Source organism: Mustela nivalis, assembly GCF_964662115.1.
Source record: "Mustela nivalis genome assembly, chromosome: 8".
Taxonomy (NCBI): Eukaryota; Metazoa; Chordata; class Mammalia; order Carnivora; family Mustelidae; genus Mustela; species Mustela nivalis.
In genome coordinates this window covers 80,524,168-80,548,449 of record NC_139027.1, presented here as the reverse complement: position 1 = coordinate 80,548,449, position 24,282 = coordinate 80,524,168, and the positions used below count along the sequence as shown (strand labels likewise).

At 47.5% G+C, this 24,282-nt stretch overlaps 1 protein-coding gene across 2 annotated transcripts in view; it reads right to left on the bottom strand.

The window, feature by feature from the left end:
• Nucleotides 1-22,103, bottom strand: part of NPAS2 (neuronal PAS domain protein 2) — a 152,989-nt gene extending 130,886 nt beyond the window's left edge. The window contains exon 1 of one of the 2 annotated variants that reach the window (XM_082747077.1): nucleotides 21,808-22,103. The gene's annotated coding sequence lies outside the window, so the exon portion shown is untranslated. The remainder of the gene's footprint in view (nucleotides 1-21,807) is intronic. The other variant, XM_082747074.1, reaches the window with a different exon arrangement.
• Between the last annotated feature and the right edge of the window lie 2,179 nt (nucleotides 22,104-24,282).

Here is a 24,282-nt window from a genome sequence, read left to right as displayed (position 1 = left end):
AGGAAGGCCCATCTTCACAGTGTTTTTATCTGTGGGTATCACTCCCCAAACACAGCAGGAACCAAAGTGGTCCTTGAAGTCACTACATCAGCCACTTCTTGCCCGAAAAGGAGGCACTTCTACACTATTCTTGGCTTCTTTCTGAAGGTCTTCATATCCTGCTGAGGCCTTCTGATTCCTTGTGAGATGAATGCAGAATGTGAACGCGTTCGGGAAAGTCTCACTATGTTTCAGCCAAAGCAACCCATGCCTCCTGAGGGCATCATACCTTGCTGAGGAGTTACTCATCAGCTCCTTGGATCTGAACATTTTTTTCTTCCTATTGATTGATCAGTAAAATATATACAACATGAACCTGGCCATTGTAGCCATCTTTCAGTGGACAGTTCAGTGGACAGTGGACAGTGGGTGTTAAATATTTCATTGCAGTAAACAAAAAATGTCTGCTAAAACCGATTTAATCAAAAGATCATCATCAACAACAACAACAGAGATCAGAAGATAATCATAAAATACTTCTACCACCAACCTCCTCGTTTTTCTTTTCTTTTCTTCTCTTCTTTCTTTCTTTCTTTCTTTCTTTCTCTCTATTTCACATCATTCTTCCTGTCTTTCCTTGAATTCGCCTATGGGTAGCACATTAGCAGCAGCTCGGGTCAAGTTCAAGGGAAGAGCCTAATGACCATTATTATGTCTTACACTCCAAAAGTACAAAGGGTTCTGAGATATAAACATATAGTAAATGTGTTTTCTTCTGTCTAAGCTTATGTTTTAGGAGAAAGCCAGGGAGATGCTTCAACAGCATGCAAGTGGGCCCTCCCAGGATCAATGGTCTGATGGCTCAGGTCCAAATTGTGGCTATGTGACCTTGAGCAAGGGACTGAACCTCTCTGGGTCTCAGTTTGCAAGCTATAAAGTGAGGATAAAGAGCAGAGCAGATGGGTTAAGATAGTTACTGCATTTCCAACAGCAGAAGGCACATCAAAGTCCTCCCTAAGTGTTAGCAATTATTATTGAAAGGCCAAGACCCACCGACCCAAATATTTCAGGTGGAGGGCCTGTGAACAAGGAATTTTTATTTTGTGTGGTTGAACTTCAAAATGACGTATTCATAGAATTCATAAAAATACCTTAAATAACTTAAGGACATGAATAATTGTCCTTTCAGTGATGAAAATAAATACTCTTTTTTAGCTTAAAAAAAGGCTCATTGTTATTCTTGGTAGTCAATGGCACAAGGGTTGTTATTAGGATGGAAAAAAAAAAATCTTGACAGCTTTGACTTAACTCCTACACTCAGAGGATGTCATTTAATTTAAAAGTACAAACACACACAAAGGCAAGAGAAGAAATGCCTGTTTAAAACCATCCCGTCTTCAAAACTTGCAGATGTCTTTCAAAACCCTACATAATATTTTTAGAGTTTATTTATAAACTTAGATACTTTAGACACATTTTGTATAAAACTTAATGTTTTAAACTCTGAAAACTTTATTCTTGAATTCTAGAAAAGAAGGATTCTAATGTCCCCTTTGACTACCAATGATGTTAAAAACACAATAAACACACAAACAATAAACAGGGGGGCAGAGGGACCCCCTTCAGAAGAACACCCGGGGGCACTGTCGGGACCACAGCGACGGGCACCAGGGCTGGTACAAACACTGCCAAGCCATTTGGTCATGGCCTCCACTGGCCTCAGGCCGGACACAGTGCCCAGGACAGGGAGGCCATGACATTGAACTTCTGGTTGGTGTCAAGAAAATGACTAAAGAAGGACATTATCAGAGCGATTGGGAAGACTTCATTCCTGGCCAGAAAACCTCTGTCATGTCGAGGCCGAGAGCAGGGGTGAAGCAAGACAGACGAGAATCTTCCACTGTAGGGAGTCTTCGGATGATGAAGACAGCCAGTCACTATTAAAAAACAGGATGGGGCTTTCCTACCCAATAAAACAGTATGCCCCTCAGACCAGTGGTTCACTAACGTGAAGTCCGAGTTTAAGGATGGCAGTCGGGAGCTCTCTGCACGCAAACACGCAAACACTTTGGTGTCCATGGTGTTCATGACCAAGTGTGCAGCTGATAATGGACGGTGGCAAGGAGGGCCCTGCTGGTGAACACTGGACCACTCTCAGTGCCCACTATCTGCCCGGGAGCTACACAGCCTGAGGAGCTCCCAGGCTAACCGGTGCTGGTCAGTTGTTTATTCCCAGCCAGCGCCATGTTGGTCCTGAGATCCTAAGTATACAAACAAACAATGGCCAGACCATATGTAGAAACAGAACTCTGACCCCCGACCCTGCAGCAACCTGGCCAGGAAACCCAGTGCTATCTCCAGTCCCCAGCCCAGGAAGCCAGCCTGTAACCTCCACATCACTCCTGCAGGAAGTCAGGCCACCTCCGCTAGCCATAATCCAAAATGCCAACCAACAGACTCTGTAATGATCAGCCCCAAATGGCCAGGACTTGAGTAAAAATGAGTAACTTCCCTGACTCCCAACATCCCCCACTGCCACCTACGGAACTACCAGACCCTTAATGGATCACCTTCTGGAGCCCACCTCCAGCTTCCCCACGCCTACAGCCTCCCATCAGGGAACACGGGGGGGCCTTCCCTGCCCCCACTTTAGACTTTCCCCTGTCCTCTGCCTGCCCCTGAGTCTCTTCCAAAATGCAAAAGAGGGTGGCCGATGCCCTTGTTCTAGTCAGCTCTGCAGAAACAGCGTTTGCTGGATCTCGTCTGGCTGGCTCCCATGTATTTCCACGGTCCTGTGTTGCTCATGCCTTCCTCATCCTTGCCTGTCTATCTCCTTCCTGAGCCAGAGTAGCCAGAGGAAAATTCATTTTGATGAAAGGGTCAACCACTGCTCTGGGGAAAATGTTAGACCTACACGAGACCAATATGTACAACCACAAGACATTCTTCTTACTTTCAGTTCGTATACATGACTTCCCTGGACAGCATCAGTAGTGACTACTCCCTGATCCAGAATGAAAACAACCAGAAACGGCCCCCTACACTCATCAACCTAACAGCTCATTGGAAAGGCAATGCATTATGAAGGATTAGTTTCAAAATGCACCCTTGGACCTACGCATGTCAGCCTTCTACCCTACATTTTCGACACCTGTAAAGTCAAGGGGAATTATACGAAATCATTTCATAATCACAGGTTCCTCTGTGTTGCCAGGAGAAAGAAAGGTGAACCTTTCAGTAGAGTTTATGTATCCTTATTTCTTCTAATTCTCTGAAAACTGATGCTCTGAGTATGAAATACATGGTTAAGGAGAGTCATCAAACTGCTGGCTGATCTGAGCCCCCGAGCCTCTAAACATCCTGAGCCAAAGGCCCCGGAGCCCCTCCAAGCACCAGCTCAGAATCTGGCCCTCAGTGGCATCCCAGCGCACAGTGGGGCTCGAATTGCTTCGGTCTAGTATGGGATGTCACAAAGCAATTCCCATCTTTCAACCCATCCGAACAATTTACTGATGGGTAAGGTAAAGGAAGTCCTGAGCGGGCTTCCTCATACGTAAGTCCTTCCCAAGCCTCAGCCACTTTCCTTTATAAAGGGATTCTTCAGCCGGCCTCACAAATATATTATCTGCTTCCTTAAAGAACGGGAAACTTTTTTTGTTTTTTAATCACAAAGAAGAGAAAGTTCATACTGGAGTTTGGAAAGCATCTGAATTTAAATCATTTTTCTTCTTTTGCGTCACTGAGTGTTAAAAATAAATGAGAGAAAACACGGGTTGGGGCCATTTCAACCATTCACACATAGCCTTCAGCCTATAGAAAATTCAGCGTGTAGAATAAAATATTCCCAATATGCTGAAAACGTTGTTAACTGGTACCTGAAATATGGGAGTCCCTTCCCATAATGAAGGTATGACTGTCTATTTATCTAATGTGTTTTTCCTACCCAATGCCCCAGGCCTCAGAACCAAATCACTGTTTGGCTGTAACCCGATTTTAATGTGTGTGCGTGCAATAGCAAGGAGTCTTTACAGCCAACGATTAAAGCTCGAACAAAACAGAGACTTTGGACTTTGATCAGAAAATGGATTAAATTCCCAGATGAGGCTGATCAGAAGCAGAAACGCCAGGAGATGCCAGCATTCTCCACTTCTTCCAGGAATGGCTTGGGACAGAGTCCTTTCATTAGGACTGTACTCTTCTGTAAAAGGATCCAGCTACAATTTGTAAAAAATGGCAGCTTATTCATGTACCAGTGGGGGGGTGTCTTTGCTTAAAGAAGGGACACTGGAAGAGGCCGCCCGCAGCTTCCTGGTCCTGCTCATGTCCCCTGTGGGCTGTGCTGTCCTTAAACATGTCTCAGAGACAGGACATAGGTTTCTCTGGGCACAGTGATGTGCCCAGTTATGTGGCTTGTTTGTGAAACCATCCAGGGTCTGAGATGCTGCCCGCTGGCACAGTTATGTACTTCATGTATGTGGATATTGCAGAAACATGAGATGGCTCTGTAGGGACACTCACAACCAGACCAACAGCCAGGGACACTGCAGCATCGGTGCCCACCCCTAGACCCCAGGCAAGGTGACGAGAGCCTATGGAGGCACTCTACGCGCATGCTGGCTGAACCCCAGAGATGAGGGATGAAAGACAGAGGATGTTCTCTGCTTATGCACAGGGGAGAAGTAGCTGCCTCTCTCTCTGCGTGTCCAGAAAGGAGAAAGAGACACCTTTGCTCCTTGGAGATGAGATAGAAAGGACCCTGGGTTCCTAACTTGACATTCTGAATGCAAAGTCACCCCAGGAGTCAGAGAGTCCCTCGTGTCTGGGCCTTTATGACCTGGAGAGTTCTCTAAGGTCTGGGCTTTGTCCCTTTGGAAGGTAAAATACCTAGGGAGATAGCATTCCAGTCTCCCTGGCACCTGGGCTTAATTATGTGTGTGTATGTGTGTTTCTGCAGGATCGGTCTGGCTATGGAATGTTCCAACCCTTAGTCAATGGACAGAGCAGCCAGCCACTGGTCCTGGTCATTCTCCTATACAGCCCTATAGCAAGATCCCAGCCACCTAGGGATATGTTTGTTTCTTTCTCTTTTAACACTTTCTCCACAATTTTCTTAGGTATAATTGGCATAAACATAAATGTTCACTGAAGAAAACAACAGTGACAAGCAGTAGGCACCACTTGTTTACTGAGTATCAGGCACAATCTTAGGGGCTTCACACAGACTATGCCAGTGAATCCTCAGACCAACAGCATGAAGCAGCCACTACCAGACCCCTAGCTCATGGGAGGATGGGGAGGTTCTAGGTTTCAGCAGCTTTCCTGAGCGGTACAGCTGGGAAGGAATACAGCAGGAGCCTAATTCTGAGCCCCTGTGTAAGCATTGTGTTCTTATGTTTTGACAGATAGATCGGTCCTTTCATTTACCCATTTTTTTAAATTAAAATGGAATGAGACTGTCATTTGTCACTTGTCCTCTTACACTTCTCAGGCACTAATAATTTTCAGAATATGTTCACCCTCAATGATCTCACTTGATCATCACACAAATGCCTTTGGAAGGCGGGCTTGTATTCTCAATTTCTCAGAGAACACGGAGAAATGAAGTACTTCCCCATGGCTGAAAGGGGCTCAACCAAGGGTCTCCTGGTTCTGGTGCCACTGGTCTCTCCATCTCAATCCAGTGACTATGGAAATTCATCTTTAAGGAAAAGAAGTGAAATCAGTGCCTACAACCATGAAAAGCAAATTTTAAATGTTTATTGTTATACCTTATGGAAATCCTAAAAATAAGCTAAGACAAGGATGGCGATCTGGGGACTTCAATACTCAGTATTTGTCTTTTAATTCACAACTACAATCCCGCTCCTGTTTGTAAAATGACCAGCACCTACATTGAAATATAAGGGGAGGCACAGGGGAGGGTGCGTGATGACCTTGTGCCCAGAGGCTTAAGACCTATTTCTGGGCCCAGCTCTGCCACTGCCAGGCCCCAGCCTCAGTCTCCTCTTCTGAAAAATGATGGCCCTGGTGGCCCGACTGAGTCTCTTCCAGCTCCACAGCCATGACTCTCTCCTAGAGGACACATCCTGGAGAGACTTGGTCATAAGAATCAAAGCCCAGGATGACAGTGTCTGTCTTCAATCAGATTGGAAGCTAACCCCAAATAGTTCCCAGAAGTTTCTTGATAGTTAACCGAAAGAGGAAACTGCAAAAGCAAAATGCAAACTGTTTATCTGAAGAAAGGTAATCTGTAGTTAGGTATAATAAAGAGAATAGGACATTGGGGAAAATATGACATTTTATAGCCTAGCTTTGAGAGAGAATATAAAAGAGATCCACCATGGGCCCAAGTTATCAGAATCAATTATTTCCTCTGAATTCAAGGGAATTCAGGCTTCTACATTGGTTGGAAAAAATTTTGGGATATGAGGTTTGCCCTAGAACACTACTAAGCCCTGGAAGCGGGGGGTGGGGGGGGAGCTGAATGACTCCGGTGTCTGCGAGCATCAGAATTTACTAGAATCAGCCATACAAGGGCCGCCACCAGTGCTCAAAAGGCGCTGTTGTTTTTAATTCTGGATCCTGAAAAGTCTGCCTGAGAACTAAGAGGAGGATCACATTTCACAATTTACAGACCTCGCCTCTACATCTTTCCAAACTTCTTCCCCATTTCCAAACACACTTTTCCCTATCTGAGAAAGCTGGGGGGCACCATACCTCCCACGCCCTGCAGACCCCTCTCCTAGGCCCTGCTCCTGTGGCCCAAGGATGCGCCTTCATGCTAGGAATGAAGTACAACACTGAAGAACGAGGGAGACGTTGAAACTGAGATGCTGATTCTGCCTGTGGGGAATGGATGACGAAGGGAATTCACGTGGGCTAGCCTACCCACACAATCAGAATTCAAGTGGCCCTTGAATCACAGTCAATTCCTGCTCATATCAATACACGGTCGGCCATGAAAACAAGGGATCGCAACCTCTCTATCCCTCCTTATCATGGCCCAGGGCGCAACTGTAAGCTATCGCTGGAAAATCGTCCCAGAGCAGTTTCTTCAGTGAAGCAAGATACAGCCCAGAATAATTAAGATAGATGTTATTCAAGGATTCTGGAGAGAAAAAAGAAAAAAGATTCACTGGGTCAGCATAACACACACATTCTGAGAAGGTGCTGGATGGCTAATCCTCCTGCCTCTTCGGTGTGGGTGTGGTACAAACCCGAGCCAAGGGGTTCTGTGTCCACGCATCTGTGTATGCCAGTCACGGGACAGACCGAATTCCCTTACTGATGGTCATTGGGGCTCTGCTTCCATTTTCATCAGTGGTGGGTGTAGGGAGACAGACGAAGATAAGTGATCTAACAGGGCTCCTCAGGGCCTTACCCCAAGACGAGCCCAGCACTTTGGCCCACAGCAGTCCAAAGCTAGTGGGGGGAAGGCGGTGGGCAGATATCTCCCCGGGAGTCAGACCCCCTTATTCAAAACTCTCAATATCTTGCCTGCATGGATTTTTCCTTAATGAATACTGAGTGCAGAGGTTTGCACTTGCGTGGGCAGGGGATGAAGGTGGGAAAACGCACTTCAGGTGATAACTTCTGAGAGGCTTCTCCATAAACCAGTCAGCTGCTGGTTTTCTAAGCCCTGGGGCTGATGACACTCAGCTGAAATGGTGTCTCACAAATGGGGTCTATGGTGGCCCCCACCTTTTCATGCTGACTTCTCTGTCGCTCTCTGCCGAAGAAAGATATACCTGCCTCCAGAGAACATAAGAGAGATGTAAGGAGTATCCTGATTTAACAGTCCTTATTACAGCCAAAGAAATAATTTTGAAAATCAGGTTAGCTACTAAGAGATGGCAAGGGGGGAGCACCTGGGTGGCTCAGTGGGTTAAGCCTCTGCCTTCAGCTCAGGTCATGGTGCCAGGGTCCTGGGAGTGAGCCCCACTTCAGGCTCTCTGCTCAGCAGGGAGCCTGCTTCCCTTCCTCTCCCTCTGCCTCTCTGCCTACTTGTGATCTCTGTCTTTCAAATAAATAAATAAAATCTTAAAAAAAAAAAAAAAAGAGATGGCAAGGAACAGCACAATGATTTTGCCTGACAAGGATTTTCCTGCCAGCTTTCCTCCCTTACGGCCTTTGACACCCAGCCTCCACTTCCTGAGGCCCGGGCTGAACACGGACACCAAATCGGGGTTGCTTTCTACCGCAGCCCGAACCCAGCCACCACACAGTAATCTCCTGCTCGAGACAGTCGCGTAAGCTACAGAAGTCCTGTTCAAGATGCTCGCTTTGCATCGTACACGTCCTATCCTCTTAGAAGGAGAGTTTCAGAAAAAGTAAACAAAAATGGACTGTTCTATTTTTGGTCTTTCTTTAAAGGGCTATATTCAAGTTCTTGCTCTGAATGTTCCCGGGCACGTCACTTAATATTTCTGAGCCCTGGTATCTTGTACATAAAATGGGAATCAACTAGTGCTCTCACTCGAGAGATTGTGGTGGAAGCAAAGGAGCTCATGGGCGTGACCAAGACCAGGTGAGTGCAGCCACGCCTGGACCCCTAGACCTAATGATAGTTCATGCTGCCTAATTTATTAGGGAAAAATGACAACGAGATGCCCCCAGAGTGGTAGTGACAAAACTACGGGATTACAGGGAGAACGTGCCACTGTGGACCCCGCCCCCACCCCATGCATGAGAAGCACTGTTCAAAGTTGTTCAAATACACAAATACGCATTTCCTTCTGCATCATAGACACAAGGGAGTGCTGTGCTTTTACTCTGTTTATCTGGAAGGAAGTCGGATGTCAGTGCCTACAAGAATGAGTGAGTTCCAGAAGTGAAAGTGGACAATCTGTGTCCAGCCTTGTGCTTGTTTCTCCCTGTTCCCGGCCGCCCCAGCACACTGGTTTCCTTATCTTATTGTACTCCTGTCAGAGAGCAGCCTTGCCGAACATGGAGCGAGATAAGACAATGGTGGGGTGGGGGGAGCTGGCTGTTTGGACTGCAGTGTTCCCTCCCAGGATTTCTGGGCACTGAAATCCTGGCTAAGGCCAGGGGGAGACTCATTCTTGCCGTGGGGCTGGATTCCAGTCTCAGAGGCAACATGCTCTGGTCTCAGCAGAGAAAAGGGAAGCCCTGAACCTTCTGGAATGGGTCAGCGGGCCTGCCTTGCTGCAGGAGCTTCGAGTTCTGGGAGCAGGGAAAGGCCACTTGGCTTTCAGAGCCTCTCATGTTCATCTGGAAAACACGAGCCAAGCTGTTCTGGATGAACACTGAGGTCCTGTCTTCCTCTGTTCTGCTACTGTAATAAGTTACCATAAACCGAGTGGCTTGAACAACAGACATTTATTTTTCACGGTTCCGGAGGCGGGAAGTCAGAGAACAGGGTGCTGGCACCATCGGTCGCAGTGAGGGTCTTCTTCCTCATTGCAGATGGGGGCCTTTTCTTATGTCCTCACATGACAGAAACAGGGCTTGCTAGCTCTTTGTCCTCTTCTCCTAAGGACACTACTCCTACCCATAAGGACTCCACCCTCATGACCTAATCACCTCCCAAAGGTCCGACTTCTTAATACCATCACGTTGGGATCAGGGAATTTTAGGGGGACACAAACACAGTCCATTATAGATCCTTTCCTTCTATTGCAAAAGCAACCTATTAGCCAGAATCAGGGTGTGTGAGTGTGAGTGTGTGTGTGTCCAGTCCAAAGAGTAAACTCCTGTTTCCACTGAAAGACAGCTGTTTCTTGTTCCTTAGGGGACCGTGACATAGGAGGAAAGTAAAAGGATCCTTCCAGGGTGGCGAGAGCTGAGTCCTAATTCTGCAGGCCAACCCTCGTTAGAAAAAACAAGAGGTCATAAGAAATAGCACATGTCACACTTATCATGGTGGGAGGCCCCGCACATCAGAATCCACAGGAATACGCGAGGTCTATTTGATTTAGACTGAATTTTCAGATACAAAAGGTTATCAGGCTACTTTGTTCTCAAAAATGGCAAAAGCTTTTGAAAGCAAAGTGTGCAACCCCCAGCATCTGCCAAGACATTGTAAGTGTTTGGCTTCTATAGTCTGAGTATTTCACTTTTTCCCATGACGTTAGCTTTCAAGAGAACACTGGGATATATTGTGTCTTTAATTGCTAGCATGTACCTTGTCGGGAAAAAAGCAAGCACTTCATTCAAAAAGAAATCACCTTGAGGCTGGCATTTATTGGTGGAAATGGTGGTGTGTGGGGAGTCTGAGGGAAGAGCTAGTCCCAGCAGCGAGTGATAAAAATAGCACCACTACTTTTCACTGTAATGGACATTCTCTCCCCTTGTTTTTCACTGTTTAGTATTAACACCTCCCTTTGGCAGATGAAGAGACTCAGTTTTGGGGTGTCTGTAACTTGCCAAGGTCACTTGGCCATGGTGACCATGGCGGGAGCCAAGGCTTCCTGCTCCAGGCCACAAACTGTCTTCATCAAGCCATTTAAGATGCTGCCCGCCCCTATGGGGACGGCCACTCATATACTGTGCTTTAAGGTCAGGTCATGGGTCAATGCTGCCGCTGCCGCGGAAGAGGCTGAGTGTTTTTATAGGTAGCTCGTATAAACAATATATACAAGAGCTGTCAAACACAAGCTGCTGGAAAACACAAACAGACCCTCAAGTAAGTTCATCCTAATGCACAAACAGCAGCACAGACAGGAATGAGACTCTGCAGCTTCACAGAGCTATGTACTTGGAAACACGGCAAGACAGAAACAGGAGACTTCACACAGACGGGTTAAACCACGGGCCACACGAACAGCTAGCTCCCGCAAACATGGCACAACCTCACAGATACCGGAACACAAAAGGAACTGTTTTTCTTTTAAAATTTTAAATTAAGGGGCACCTGTGTGGCTCAGTGGGTTAAGCCTCTGCCCTCAGCTCAGGTCATGATCTCAGGGTCCTGGGATCGAGCCCGGCATTGGGCTCTCTTCTCAGCGGGGAGCCTGCTTCCTCCTCTCTCTCTACCTGCCTCTCTGCCTACCTGTGACCTCGTCTGTCAAATAAATAAATAAAATCTTTAAAAAAAAAAAAACACTAAAAAATTTTTTTTTAATTAAAAAAATGTTTTTAATTAAAATTTAAAATTTTTAAAATTGGGGCGCCTGTGTGGCTCAGTGGGTTAAAGCCTCTGCCTTCGGCTCAGGTCATGATCCCAGGGTCATGGGATCAAGCCCCACATCAGGCTCTCCGCTCAGCAGGAAGTCTGCTTCCTTCCGCCTCCCCTCCCCCCCTGCCTCTCTGCCTACTTGTGATCTCTGTTAAATAAATAAATAAAATCTTAAAAAAAATTTTTTTAATTTAAAATTCAAATTTAAAATTTTTTTATCTTAAAATTAAAAATTAAGCATGATCTCAGGGTACCCTGCTCAGCAGACAGTCTGCTTCTTTCTCTCCCTCTCCTCTCTGCTTGTGCTCTTTCTCACACATACACTCTCTATCTCAAATAAATAAGCAAAATCTTTTAACAAAATTAAAATAAATAAAAATTGAAGTACCGCCACTCTCTCCTGGGTCTTTGCCCGCAAGGGGCCAGTGCAGGTCTCCAGTGCAGGTCTCTGCAACAGGTTAGCTACAACAGTCCTGTTGTAGGCTTAGAGACTGCCACTAGCCCACTCACTGGGAGATAAAAGAGAGAAGAAACCCCCTGGACAGTTGGAAGGGTCACAGATTCCTCCTGCCGCATCACTCCAACATGCCCCAGAGAGCAAGAGTCCATATGCGTGTGGCACAAATGGGAGCCAGCCCCACCCCATCCCCGGCCGCTCAGCATGGCTGTTTTGGAGGCACACTGGGACACTGGGGAATGAATGGCGCCCCCAGAGCTGTGTGGCCCCTGCAGCGGGGCCCTGGTTGAGGAGGAGCAAACAACTGTCAGGACAGAAACAGCCAGGAAACCTCCCAGGTGAGAGTCTGGAGCAGGTTTCTAGAGAATTCACGGGCCAGGGTCCCGGAGGAGCTGTCCCCAAGTGGGGAGGCAGACCCAAGATGCTCTGAGGCCCTGTGGAGGGAGCGGGGCACCATTCCGTTTCCTTAGACACTGTTGAGTGGGTCCCATCTGTCGTGGGGCAGCCCGGAACAGGTATGGTGTGTACCTGTACACACACCTTGGCGCCAGCCCCACAGGAGGTGCCAGGGGTACTGGGCAGGGGACAGGGGGGCGAAGCTCACAGCCCCGGCCCAAGCCCAGCCTGGCTCTGAGAATAACACACACACATATGGACAGGAACAGTAATTCTGGTGGCTGTGTCCAAGCAAGAGTGGACCGACAGAGAGTGGCAGCTGGGGCCCCTGCCAGGCCAGCCCCTGTGGCTCCCTCGAGAGCAGGCGAGGGACGCAGGGTGCCAGGAGCTAAGAGCCGGGTTGTTTGGCGGGGGTGGTGGTGAATGACAGCAAAGAAAGGGGAAGAACAGGATGTATAATACAGAGGAGGGGGCTGCTTTCATCAAGGCCGAGTAATAACTCTAAATCGAGGGGTTCTGTGCTTCCCCAGATATAACCTCCAAAACTGGTGGCTTTCCTGATCAGACAAAAGTAAAGAAGCCCAATGAGCTGTATCTCCCCTGCACCCCACCTGCAAACACCCAGTTCCAGCTCCTTTGGTTGGTAAACCTGGTGGGTGGCTGTGAGCCATCAATTCTAGAAATGTTTCTCTGACAAGTGTGACAAGTGTGGCAAGTGTGACAAGTGCTCCCATGATCTCAGGACCAGGTGGAACAAGGCCACCTAACCACTCAGGATAGAGACGGAGTCCAGGAGTGGAAGAGTTGTGGGAAAGTCCTGGAAACAGCTCTGAAACAAGGAGCTTCCTTACCTCTAATGAAATCAGTTTGTCCTGAGGCATAAATCCAAGAGATGATTATCAGCCAAGGGCTACATGTGATTAGAAACAAAATCAAGTTCCCTAACTTGAGAGATCATAAAGCCTCTTCAAAACCACCATGCAACTCTGTTGTGCCTGCATCTCTCCGACAATTGCTGTGAAGGGAAAGGGAGGAGAAGCCATAAAAATAAAATTCTCCTTGACCATGAAAGCCTTGGTGAGCTCAACAGCCATCTCCGTTTTGGCTCCTGAGATGAACTGAGAGGCCAGAACTACACAGCGAAAGTTCTGGGTAATATTCCTCGTGAAACGCCTGCCCCCACTCCAAACACACACACACACACACACACACACACACACCACCACCACCACCACCACCACCACCACCACCCCAAACACACACACACACACACACTCACACACACACACACCACCACCACCACCACCACTACCACCACCCCAAACCTGGGGTTTTAAAGTTTTCCTCAGTTTCATTAGATCGTGGTCTTCAGAAGAGCAGGCATCTTATGCAGTGACTGCAGGCCATGTCTTTCATAGACAGCACAGAGGAAAGTGTTGATGGGGCAACCTCCTGTCCCTACCCGCCTCCTCGGAACCACTTCACCAGCTCCCCCTGTCCCCACTGTGTCAGCAGGCAGCCCTAGCACATACCCTGCGATGTGTACTCCTATCATGCTGCCTGATGGTAAAGCTAACTTGACCTGCTATCAGTGGCCAGGAAGGATTCAGGATCTTCCAAACACCCTTTAACCTTACAAAACAGAATAGCAGAAAATCGGTTATCTAGTTCTTGACCGGAAAAAAAATAATGGGCTTTTCTAAACACTAACAACAAATCTGAATTTCACTGCAATGGGCTTCTAGTGAAACTACCCCAAGAGGACTGTAGGCCCACAGAGAGGACCGAAGATCAGGCCCCAGACTGGAAATGGAATTATCCCATTCCCAGGAACTTCCTGGAAACATTAGATTTCCTTCTCTGAATTGCAAAGACTACAACAAACTCACATGTCAGCTATGTGTCAGGCAATGCACAAAGTATTTTTTTTTAAAGATCATATTATTTATTTTTTAAAAGATTTTGTTGGGGCGCCTGGGTGGCTCAGTGGTTTAAAGCCTCTGCTTTCAGCTCAGGTCATGATCCCAGGGACCTGGGATCCAGTCCCACATCGGGTTCTCTGCCATCAGGGAGCCTGCTTCCTCCTCTCTCTCTCTCTGCCTGCCTCTCTGCCTACTTGTGATCTCTGTCAAATAAGTAAATAAAAAAAATTTCTTTAAAAGATTTTGTTTATTTATTCGAGACAGAGGGAGAAAGAGAGAGAGAGAGAGAGCTCGCACAAGCCAGAAGGGGAGGGAGAAGCAGGCTCCCCACTGAGCAGGGAGCCTGATACAGGACTCGATCCTAAGACTCTGGGTTCATGACCTGAGCTGAAGGCAGTGGCTTAACTGACTGAGCCACCCAGGTGCCCCTGAAGATTTATTTATTTATTTTAGAGAGAGAAAGAGAGAGAGCATGAGCTGGAGGGGCAGAGGGAAAGAGAATCTTAAGAGGACTCTGCTGAGCCCAGAGCCTGATGCAGGGCTCAATCTCACCACCCTGAGATCACAGCCTGAGCTGAAACCAAGAGTTGGATGCTTAACCAGCTTTTCCACCCAAGCACCCCTCACAAAGTATTTAAGTGACTCCTGTATATTCAGAGAATATATATAGAATACTGTAAACCCTACAAGTCCCAGAAAGAGTAAAGCTTCTTAGAAACAGTTGGGGCAGCCTATTATGTGACTGGATGAGAAGAGTGTGGAAGGCCATGTCCTCAGAGTTTTCTTACAAACAGATCACTGAAGGCGTATGTCTCCTAATACCATTTTCAGGACTCTTTTGAGATAATTGCAAGGTTGATGATGTCTGCTTAGTTTTCCAATATTCTCAACTTCAAATATTCTCTCTTGTGTCTTCACAAACCACTGGAACACTCAAAAAATGATTATCATGAACTACCATGTAGCCATTAAAACTATGTTTACCTGGAATATTTAATGACATGGGGAAATACCTATGTTCAGATTAAGGAGAAAACCAGAACAGAAAACTATAAATGGTGTGACATCATGTGAAAATGCATAAAAGAGATTCAGGAGACTTGGGTGGGTGGGAAGGGGCACGGACACAGTGGTCAGAGTCATCCATTTCGCAGCATCTAGCCATCCAACAGATATGCCCCTTTACTCAGGAATCCCCTCCTAGTAATCCCTGACTTAGAAGAATCTGGACTGTACCCGACGATATACAGATAAAGAAGCTAAGACAACATAGATTATAATAGTAAGAACTGGAAACAGCACAATAGATGTTTAAAGTGGGTTAAATTATACTTCCGAGTATGACTACATAGTCTTTAAAAAGAATGAAGTAGCTATAAGAAATAACCCTGAAAAAAGTCGCTATGTAAAAATGCATGGTATAAGTTCTGTTAGTTTAAAAAGAAAACGTACATATATGGTATATATGTAAATGCGCGGGGAAAAGACTAGCGGACTACACCCCGATGGTTCATCTCCTGAGAAGCGTGGAGAGCTATAGGGTGTGTCGGTTAGGATGCTTTTGGCTACAGTGAACACAAAGCTAACCTAATCTGCTATCAGTGGCCGGGAAGGATTCAGGACTCCCAAACATCCCAAAGCAGAGACTCTTTGCGGGCTAATTCGGAAGATCAAGGGCACTATGGAGGCCAATACTTCACCTTTGCATTCTCTGGCAGGCCAGCTGGGACCTGGGCTAGCTTGCTCTGGTGGTTGAGGGCTGTCCCACTTACAGTCACTGTGTGGCCAGAAGAAAAGGGCTGCTTCCCCCTCTCATCTCATTGGAAGGACCAGGGAAGCTTCCCAGTGACCCACCCTCGTGCTTTATTGGCCAAGATGAAGTGCACATGCTCACACTGAGCCAATCACTGGCAAGGACAGCACCCCTCCCCCCCCCCCCCCGTAGCCTTGGCCAATCAGGATTTACCCCTGAGACATGTGGGGGTGCATGGTAGATACTGCAGCCAAACGAATGAGGTTTCTGCCAGGCACAAAAAGGGGAACAACTCTTGTAGGGACAGACTGTGAAGGAGAGCTTTTTACTAGAGGTGGTCCTAAATTATTTGAAACTTTTACGAGATTACCTATATTTAAATATTTTTATTTATTTATTTATTTTCTTTGAGAAGGGGAGCATGGGGGGGGGTGCGGAGGGCCAGAGGAAAGGGAGAAACAGAATCCCTGCTGAGCTGAGCCAACTTGGGGCTCAGTAGGATATCAGGACCCCGAGATCATGACCTGAGCAGAAGTTAGTTGCTTTACTGACTGAGCCAGCCGGGTACCCTGAGATTATATTATATTTTTTAAAAATCTAACATTTAAAAAAAAGTGGATGCATTGATCTAAGACCAAAAGGAAATTCACCTTGAGACTGCAGGTGATCTTCACTTTTTTCTGTTTTCCAAAAAATTACATATACTTTTATAACAGAAATATAATAATTTAAAAGATGTTTTCCTGTTCCCCATAGGGGCCCAAATATCCTTTGTGAAATTGTGCAGTGCTGTCTTTTGGTTTGGGAGAGGGAAGAATGAGGCTGCTCAGCTCTGTCATTTGCCTTTCTTTAGATGGGCTTGGGTCTACTAGATTTCTAGATGACTCTCAAAGACCCAGGAACAAAATTCTCCCCCGGCCTTCCGCAAGGCAGCCGTCCACAAAGTTGGGTCCCTGGCTTCCCCACTTCTCGCCCTCTGGCCCTGCCACTGCTCTGACCTCCACTCTGGGTGCTCTCATGCTTGTTGCCCTCTTTCCCTCCCTTGTTGCCCCTCCACTTTCCAAGGACTGCCTGCCTTGGCTCCAATCTTTCCTCTACTTTTCCTTCTCCCACATATCAAACAGCCCTTGGCATTCCCTTACAACTTTGGTTTTCAAGGTTTATTTTAGGCAGGGAGGCATGGAGTGGGAATGATAGCAGTAAAATCTCCTTTGCAAATAATAAATGGAACTCTAATATGTGTGTGTGTATATATTTCATATCTCTACATATCTAATATCTATATCTAGCATATACACATACATATGTATATATGCTTATGTGTTTGTGTGCATATATACACACACATGGAAGTAGAGCAAAGCTGAAATATTTTGAGGGTCATCCAGATTCCCAGATTATCCCTCCTAAGATCAGGATGACAGAGACCACTGCTTTAGAACATTCATCTTTCCCAGACATCAAGAGGAAACAATCAGCTCAGAGCATAAAGTATAAAAAGTCTGCCTGATGAATTCTGACACATCCTGCACTAATTTCATCAAACTGAAAAGGATTGGCTGATCACTTAATCCTTTCTTAAAAGTGCCTTGCCAGGGAAGGCACTAATGCCCCTCAAAGAGGAAAGGTGATTGCCCTTCCCTCTGAACCATATTTTGAAGGAGGAACATCAGTTGGTCTTTTTTTTTTTAATTTACTTGAGATAGAGAGAAAATGAACACAAGCAGGGATGGGGGTGGGGGGCAGGGCCCAGAGGGAGAGGAAGAGCTGAACAGGGAGCCTGGCTGAGTAGGGAGCCAGATGTGGGGATCGATCCCAGGACCCTGGGATCATGAACCAAGTGGAAGGACGACACTTAACCAACTGAGCCATCTAGTGCCACCGCCCCCCACCAGTTGGTCTTGATCAACACAGCCTCCGGTAAATTTACTGCTAGAAGGGTATCACCACAGCTAACCAGAAGCCAGGGCTCTGCAGAAGAAAAGTGGAGATGTGCATGCTCTGGAAAATTCCGTTTTGTACCTGATGAACTTCCATAGCTGCCCACCCTCCAGCCCTAGCCTGGTTCTCTGCTGCTCATGCTGGGTTTGTTGGTTAAAAAAATTGAATCTCTTAATTGGTGAGCTATGTGGAGAATATTTTAGGAATCTCTTCTTCCTCTTGCCTACCAGCCCCCTCTTCCTCATGGACAAGAATACAATCACTTTTGTTATGCCTAGCATGTGTCCTTTACTGGTAATCCTTCCAACGTGACAGGGAAGCAATATTACCACTATTTTTCTGACCAAGACACTGAGGGTCAGAGAGGTTAAAAAAGTTGCTCCAAGTCACACAGTAGCTGAGCAGGGTACCTGTAGCTAGCTACCTCAAGTCTAACTGATTTCAAGATCTGCATTTTATTTTCTGCCAGATCACAAAGCTTTCCATTCAAAGATGACTCATTAGAGGTCAAGGTCAGCAATGTGGAAGCCCGACCAGAAAATCTCCTTTCCTGGGCCCTTCTCTGGTCCAGGACCTCATTTTCAGTCTAGAAAGAATCTTTCTCTCTTTATTATCTCACCAGCTCTTTGGAGGCAGAGAGGACCCATGTTCTTTATTTTTCTATCACCTGAGCGCTCAGTAAACATAGGCTGAATTAGATTAAAGTGTGTTCCAGAACTTTGCTGGCGTTTCACAACATCAGGAGCACATGGTAGCTTGTGAGAAATGCAGAATCTTGGGTCCTAACCCGGACGTGCTGAGCCAGCATGTACGTTTAACAAGATCTCCAGGAAATCACATGCACTGTGAAGTTTGAGGCATGACATTTGGCACCTTCCACCTGCTTTAACACACTGTTTTTCTCCCACCAGTGTATAAGTGAAGCTCTTTCCTTTTTATTCTGCATCATCAGATGGAAAACACATTGTTTTATGACCCACAGAAGTTCAGGTAATCTTTGAGGGAACTTTACCTAAGAGAGGACACTTCACTTACAAAGCCAAGTTATCCCCAATGTCAAAGAATTCAGCAGGCCAGTGGTGCCTTAGCTAATGACTGCATTTAGAAATTCTTTTTAACAAAGGTCCACATTTAATAAGTGCTTATTTAATGTTCCATGGTACTATTAATCATCAGATTTAAACTTGAGTTACTCATAGTTAAGTACTCCATTAGCATTCACAAATTTCTAACCTTTAGATAACTCTCATCAACAATTTAGCTCATTTTCTACACCTCTTTATTGAGCATCTATTATGAATAAGGTCTTGTAGGGATGAGACGTAGTGGGGAATATGAATGGGGCAGTTCCTGACCTCCCATCTTTGCTACAAATAGAATGAACATCAGGAACATGCTAATTAAACATTTGTGTAAGCAAATAATGCATCAAGTATCATTTCCACTATTTAAATGTGAAACTCAATTAGATGCTTCTATGATGCAGCCAATTAAACCGTTGGCGTAAAGCAGCCAAGAATACTGAGTCACTGGGCTATTTTCAACACCTTGTAATTTGACCTCTCATGGGAAAGAAATGTCACCGCTTACATGGGATCAGCATGGGACAATCAGTGTCCTGATCACAATGGAAAAACTGACTTTTTCATGTGAAGAACAAGATACCTACGTGTTTGAAAAATTAGGAAAAAGAACTTAGCCTTTTGGGCTCTTAAGGGTCAAAAGCAAGACTTCAAAAAATTTAACATATTCAGATGATTATATAAAAAGTATATGCATGCAGTATTATTTTAATCTGAACAAATCACTACTTTTGAATTTGTAACCAGAAATCAAGGGGCAGGATGAAGAGCCAGCTATAAAAATCACCAAGACTTAAGAGAGATGGTTCAAAAAATAAGATAAATTCAACTTAATAATGACGTACATCATATGATGTGCATCTTTGTTTTTAAAACCATTTTCATTATTTTTACCATTTTCATTATTTTTATATTTTCATTAAACACCCAGAAACAGTAAAAAGGACCCAAACTCTTAAAAGATCAAACGTGCTTAAAAACAATCGTTATTTTCTACATAAAGATTAATTCTTTAGTCATCATCTGAACATTCTCATCATATCAGGGAATTTTTTTTCATCATACTAATTAGTAAAGCCTCACTTGGTTCTTTTCTTGGCACATTTAACTCTTTAGGGGGTAACGTTTTATTAATAACATATTTCCTCCAGAATGAAGTCCCTTCTCTCACCTCCCCAGGAGTCATTTGGGGGAATAGTAAGAATAAAACCAATTCTATGGTCACGCACAGTGGGACAGATCAGCAAATAAATAGAGACATCGATTTCCCAGAAGAAAATGGCTAAAAGCAGCACATTTACAATTCTTCTACGCCACATCCCCATCTCTCTGGGAGATGGAAGACAAGTATTGAATGTCTTTATGTTGCACACTTTATTTCTAACTAAATGTTTAAGAAGACTGCTGAGAAATGCCAATACTTCTATAGGTCCTGGTTTAGCTGCACAATGAAACAGAGATTTTAAAAATGTATTATTTTTTGCTTTTGCCCAAAAATAGTGGTCCCAGTCAGAATAATACCTTTAAACATGATATTTATTGGGGGGGGTATTTATTTTGGGAATTTTAAAAAAGATTTTATTTTGAAAGAGAAAGAAGAAACAGGAGCAGGGGGAGAGAGAGGAAGAAGCAGACCCCCTGCTGAGCAGGGAGCCCAACACTGGGCTCAATCCCAGGACCCTGAGATCATGACCTGAGCTGAAGGCAAATGTTTAAGTGACTGAGCCACCCGGAGGCCCCCATTTTATGGGTTATTTTTTGCCAGACTTTCCCTTTAAGGAAATCTTTGTGACAGAAAGACCTAGTAGTTGCCTTTGAATTTCAAACTGTCACTTCCCACCTAAGAAGGGCAGCTCTGCTTTAATGCAAGCCATAATAAGTTGGTCAATTCACTAGTCAGGTACTAAGTCAGTGTTAGATAGAGGTGTGGACAGAGCTACACCTTGCCAGGAACAGCTTTCCAGCCAATTATCTGGAAAGTCCAAACAGGGAAAACCCTCCTATTAAGGAAAAGGAGGTTTGGGTTCTAAATGATCACACATGACCAGTTCGTTTCTGCTAATTGAGTTAATAACTACTCAAATATTTTATCTGTAAAGAAACAGGCCAGCCAATTTAATGAATTTGGGGCAGGATAATAAAGCAGCAGGTACCAACGACAAACAGGTGGGGTTTTCCCCTCTCAGACCCCCTCCTGAACACCTGTTGAATCCCGGGTCTTTTAACTTTCTGAACTAAAGCTTCCCGGATACAACCGTGGTAGTTTTTAGACTTTCTGGAAGTGCGTGTGTATTTTTAAGGTTTCCATCTTGCTTAATCTACAAAACTGGTTACTAATTATTTATGAATCACAGGGCTGAAAACAAACTTTCTTACCTTGAGCAGTTAAGGAGTGGCAGGCAGAGGAGCGGGGTTAGTTTTTAATTTAGCCCCCTGGCACCTGTCCCTACCCTCTGGTAAACGACCCTGCGCAGCTCTATAGAAAGGTCAAAGGTGCGCCTCCCTCCTCCGCCCGGGGAGGGGGCACACCTCCTATCAAAACAACACGCAAGCATCCAACCTGGGGAGCGGTGGCAAGGCGTAGCGAAGAGCCAGGCTAGGCGCTCTCTGAACGTTCAGGGGGCAGACTGGGTACCCAGTCGGGCCCGGAACCAAATCCGACCTAGGGACCCGGAGAGATCGTGGGCCCGGGGCGCGCATGCCGCACTCCCTAGGGTTCCCCGGCTCCCCACTCTTCGCGAAGGAGAGCGGTTGGGGCTCAGAGATGCTACATGGCAACCCTCTAGGCTGCTACCTGGACACGGCCTCTATCAACCCGACGGTATCCTCTGATCTCCCCCAAATCCTGAGGTTCGGGGTGCCTCGCTCTCCGCTTCCTACGGCGAGACGCACACGGAGCACACCAACCCGGCAACCGCTGCAGTCCCGCAAGACGCAGCGTCCCGGGCGCCGGGACCCGGGGTGGGGGTGAGGCCACACCATCCTGCGCCCCTGACCCCCGCACCGCGCAGCCCTGTGCCTGAACGCCCCTTTCGGCCCCGCGCGTCCACAGCGTCGGCTAGCAGGTGACCGAGTCCCGCGCCCCCGCGCGCACGTACTCCCACCGCGGGCCCCCCGCATTCCCGGGCGCGGCCCCTTACCTTGTAACTGGCCGGGACGACCCCGCGGGGCCGGGCGCTGACTGGGCCAGGGAGACGCGCCTCCCGCCGCCGCCGCCGCCGCCGCTGGGAGCCGAGGCGGCGAGCGGGCGCGGCGAGCTCCTCCCGGGCGGCGGCGGGAGGCGCTGCTCTCGCTGCCGCCGCCGCCGCCGCCGCCACCGCGGCCGCGGATCTCCGAGCTATGCGGCCGCTGCTTCCCGGCCGCCGCCGCGCGGGTCCCTCCGCTCCTGCGGGAGGCCGGCTGCTCGCGCGGCAAACTCTTCCGCACGCAAAGCCGGCGGGGAGAGCCGCGGTCTCTTCCTCCTCCCCCTCCCTCCTCCCTCCTCCCACCTCCTGCCTCCTCCTCCTCCCTCGCCTCCTCCTCCTTCCCTCCACTCCCGCTGCCGGGTCTCTTCTGGTCGCGCGCCGGGCCTTGGCCCCAGCCCAGCCGGGGACTCGCATCCTGAGACCCCCCTGGACCCCTAGTTCCTCTGGGCGGCGCAGACACCCGCGCGCCGGAGGCCGCCGCCGCCTCTGCTGGGCTGCCAGGGACGCGCGGCGGAGTCCGGCCTGGGGCGCGGGGTCGGGACTGGGCGCGGGGTGGGGGTGTGTGTGCTTAGAGGTAAACTGGCTGAGAGGGGAGGTAGGCGGACACGGGGCTGCCAGCTGAAGTCCGGTGAAAGTTGTCGCCGGGGGTGGCAAGGAATCTTCCTCCCCTGCTTTGTGCAGACACCCTCGTCGTGCCCGCCGCCACCCCGCTGTCCCGTGCGTTGGGGGGAGAGGGGGACGAGCGCACGATTCTCGTCCCCTCCACGCCATCCTAGCGGGGCGGGTCTGAGCGCGGAGCCAGAGGCCAGGCTCTGGGCGAGTCTCTACTCTAGGAACACCGTGATTTCTCAGTGAGCGGTGGCGGCCGGACAGGGAGGGAGGGGGCAGTTGGGACACTGGGGTTGGGGGAGAAAGCTGGAGAGCGCTGTTCCGGGGAGGACCGCGGCGCCTGCCGGGGAGGAATAATCGGTGTTGCTTCCTAGGCGAACATAGCCCGTCCGGAAAATGGGTCAAGGATAGAAAGGAACGGGCTATTTGACCCCCGCCACCCCACATACACAACCAGGCAGAAGCATGTGGGTTGGGGGGCTGAAGCCAGGAGCGCGCCCTCTGAGCTCTGGTCTGCCTCTCCCTCCCCTCCCCTCCTGCCCTCCTCTCCTTTTGCACCAGTGCAGGAAATGTTCCACTGACCTACATATTTTTCCAAACATACGTGACCTTTTTTTTTTTTTCCCCTCTGTGGGAGGAGACAGGCGAGAATCCAAGAAAAGGAGAAGCTGGAGCGGCGCGCGCGCAAGCAAACAGGGAGGCTTTCACCAAGGCTCCCGCAGCAAACACCAAACCAAGACAGATGCACAGAAATAGTCCCCGGGAACCAGGAGCCCTGGTTTGATACTCTGCGGGGCTCCGAGACAGCGGCGAGTGAAAAGGGGAGCTCCTGTGTCCCGCAACAGTGACCAGGTTCCCCTGGGCTCACCAGCCTCCCTCTACCGCGTGGAGGCGCCTGGGGAGAAGCCCAAAGGAGGGGAGAGGTCTCCTATCCCCGGGAAGTCACCTCTTCCCTAACATCACCTAAGTACAGCCCCTGGCATGATATGCACCCAGCAGCCTTTCTCAGATGTCCCTCCATCCCTCACATATTCCAGCAAGTAGCCCTGGAAAGGAAGGTGACCCGGCCAGTCTTTTTCTATCATATTCGGTTTTGTGGCCAGAATGAATCTACTAGGGCACTTCCTCTGAACACCAGTAGGGCCACTGAGCTGGGGTTCGCTGCCCACTCAGTTCCACGGCCCTTGAGCAAGTTCAAGACAGGCCCTCTCCCGCGCAGACCAGACCAACAGTGCCTTATTTGGGCATGCAACCCCACACCGTCAATTAGATCAAAACGCTCACACAGAGCTCTTTTTCCCCCCTTGTAAAGTAGGTCATTCTCTTTATTTCCCACTTGTATTATTTTTGTCTAATTCTCCTCCTGAAAAATAATCAGCTGCAAGGAACTTTGAGCATCCTAAGAAAGCCGTTATTCTTAGGCTTGCTTCTGACTTGGAGGGCTTTTCAAAGAGGAGGAGGCATTTGGCACATTATGGTTTTAAAGTCCCTCCCTTTCCAAAAGGAAAAAAAAAATTTTTTTTTTTTTTTTTGCTTTGTTTTTCTTCAGGCAAGTAGGTTTTGTCCTGCCCTTAAAGCATAGTCCTAATACCTACTAAAAGATAAAGTTATGTGCTTTTAATCTGAGTCACCTCCCTTCCTTTCCTGCTTTGAAAGAGATTCCAACTCCTTCCTCCTCCCTTTTAGGAGCTAGTTGAACAATCCTTAAGTGATCTTTTAGGAAACAAATGACCTACAGTAATGATGCATCAAATAATTTTGCAGTGCAGCAAATGTTTTTGTTACTGTTTTTATCTACTGCCTAGTAGGATATCCTACCAA